We start from the raw sequence: 2,997 nt of genomic DNA on the forward strand, positions 1-2,997 counted from the left end.
AGAAGAAAAGAGCTCCAGAAACTGAGCCCAGGATATTCAATATTTAAAGGTCAGGAAAAGAGAAGGAACTCCCAAAAGGTAATAAAGAAGGAGCAGCCACTTATGTAAGCGGAAATTCAACAAAGTATGGTGAGTCAGAAAGAGAAAAACAAATATTGCATATTAATGCATCTTTATGGAATCTAGAAAAATGATCCTGGTGAACCTATTTGCAGGGAAGGAATGGAGACGCAAATGTAGATAATGGACTTGTGGACACAGCAGGGGAAGGAGAGGGTGGGATGAACTGAGAAAGCAGCATGACCTTTATACACTATCGTGTGTAAAATAGAGAGCTAGTGGGAAGCTACCATTCATTATAACACAGGGGGCCCAGCCTGGCACTCTGTGATGACCTAGAGGGGTGGGATGCGGGGAGGTGAGAGGGCTCACCATGAAGAGGACATGTATATAACTGTGACCAATTCACGTTGTTGCACAGCAGAAACAAACACAACACTATAAAGCAATTTTCCTCCAATTAAAAAATTTAAGAAAGTATGGTGTCCCAGAAGCCAAGTTCAAGTATTTTACTAAAGAAGGAGTGAGAAGTCATCTGGATGAAAAGATGCTGAAAGGTAAAATAAGATGAGAACTCAGAACTATCCGTCTTATTTAACAACACAGAGATTATTGGAACCTTAAAAAAAATTTTTTTATATAGGGATGAGGGTACAAGCCTTACTGGGGTAAGTTCCAAGAAATAATGGAGAGAGATACTTTGGTGAATGCGAATACAGACATCTCTTTTTCACTGATTTGTTGTTAAAAAACAAAAACAATCAGAGAATTTAGGCCTAAGATATATAAAACTGGAAAGAGCATTGTTTCAATCCTAACAACAAGAATAAGTGGGATAACATACAAAATATTGGCTTTCTTGAACCCATCAGACAGCTGAGGTCACAGGACTAACAAGTAACTTGAAATTCAAGGAAAGACAGACCTGGAAACCCAGCTCACCTGTGGCAGACCGCAGAAGACAGAGATGCTGGGCCCGCTGCATGCGTGCTAAGTCTCTTTAGTCGTGTCTGACTGTTTGCAATCTTGTGGACCATAGCCCTCCAGGCTCCTCGTTCCATGGGATTCTCCAGGCATGAATACTGGAATGGGTTGCCATGCCTTCCTCCAGGAGATCTTCCCGATCCAGGAAACGAACGCATGTCTCCTGCATCTCCTGCATTGGCAGGTGGGTTCTTTACCACTAGCGCCACCTGGGAACTCAGGCAGCGTACAAGCAGCTAAAAGAGCCAAAAAACTGCTAAAGGCTGGATGTGAGCTAGTATGAGAGTGGAAAACCCAAAAGTGGAATTGCTGGATCAGGTACAGCTCTGTTCAGTTCTGTTTTTACTCTTTTGAGGAACTCTCCATACTGTTTTCCATAGTGGCTGTGCCAATTTACATTCCCACGAACAGTGCACAAAGGTTCCCTTCTCTCCACATCCTTTCCAGCACTTGTTATTTGTTGTCTTTTTGGTAAGTCATTCTGACAGGTGGTATCTCATTGTGCTTTTGATTTTCATTTTCCTGATAATTAAGGAGGTTGAACATCTTTGCAAGTGCCTGTTGGCCATTTGTCTGTCTTCTTTAGAAAAACATCTATTCAAATGCTCTGCCTATTCTGTAATCTGATTTTGATTTTTTTGCTATTAAGTTGTCTGGGTCTTTCATACATTTTGGACATTAACACCTTATCATATATATAATTTGTCATTATTTGCTCCTATTCAAGTAGGTTTTTTTCCCCTATCCAGTATATTTACTTTAATCTCATTACTGTCTAAGAAACTTACGTTTTAAACCATCTTAAATTTTTTGGCGAAGGAAGAAACTTTGAATACATAAATATATTATTTTTCAGTTTAACGACTCTCACTTCAAGTTCTGGTAAAACTGAGCATGGATAAGGTAATTTTGGTAAAGGAGAGAGAGGAACCAGATTTCGAAAGCAAGTTACTCCCTCAGAATGTAGACTCATTCTGTAGGTGGAAGGGAAGCGTGCATTACAGGATCCTGGACAACCGGGAAGAAGTTTAAAATCTCCAGGTTCCTATTCAGCAAACAGCCATTGGGTTTCTACCATGTGCCAGACTTAATAAACTAGCACAGACCTTGCTCAGTGGGTAAGGAATTTAAGAGCAAAAAACTGCCCTGAAAGGGACAAAATCTCTCTTTACCTATTTGTTAGCTGAAAAATTGGGGCAAACGTACATGCTTTCCTACCTCGCAAGGCCTTTCTGAATATCATTTGACAATTATAAACAGCAAAGCCTTGCACAGAAATTAGATATTTTATGGGATTAAATGCCAGCTAAATCTACTTCCGACCCTGACTCCTTGCTTTCCATGATTATATGAGAATAGGTGATCAGACTGAAAACAGAGCCTTTGTACATGAGTAGGACTTTCAGGTTATCTGGAGAGGATGAAGAATCCCTTCGCTCAGATCTTCCTGTGGGCTGACTACAATTTCTCATTTATGTGTCAACTCAAATGCCAACCCCTTAGAGAGGCTTCCCTGAATTACCTAGTCTAAAATATCCCCCACCCCAACCATTTTTATCTTCATAAAAATTTATCTCTATATAAATGCCACATTTGTAACTGTTTCTTATTTATGCCTGTATACCTCTCTTGTTATAAAGACAGCTCCAGGGGCTTCCTTGGTGGTCCGGTGGATAAGACTCTGAACTCCCAATGCAGGGGGCCCAGGTTCGATCCCTGGTCAGGGAACTAGATCCACATGCTATAACTAAGAGTTCAAGTGCTGCAACTAAAGATCCTGCATGCTGCAATTAACACCCAGAGAAGCCAAATTAAAAATAAGTAGATAAATATTTTTTTAAAAAAAGAGAAGAAGAAAGAACAAAAACTCCTTGCAAGCAGGACATTTGTCTGCCTTCCTCACCTCTGAGAGTGAATAAATGAATGAGAAAATGAATTAAAAGACAGAGCACA

At 40.2% G+C, this 2,997-nt stretch overlaps 1 non-coding gene across 1 annotated transcript; it reads left to right on the top strand.

Annotated features, from left to right (window-relative positions):
* Positions 1-2,699: 2,699 nt before the first annotated feature.
* TRNAG-CCC (transfer RNA glycine (anticodon CCC)) lies at positions 2,700-2,772 on the top strand. The gene has a single exon. It is a non-coding gene; the product is annotated as a tRNA-Gly (tRNA).
* Positions 2,773-2,997: the final 225 nt, after the last annotated feature.

This window comes from Bubalus kerabau, chromosome 14 (genome assembly GCF_029407905.1).
Source record: "Bubalus kerabau isolate K-KA32 ecotype Philippines breed swamp buffalo chromosome 14, PCC_UOA_SB_1v2, whole genome shotgun sequence".
NCBI classification, from domain to species: domain Eukaryota; kingdom Metazoa; phylum Chordata; class Mammalia; order Artiodactyla; family Bovidae; genus Bubalus; species Bubalus kerabau.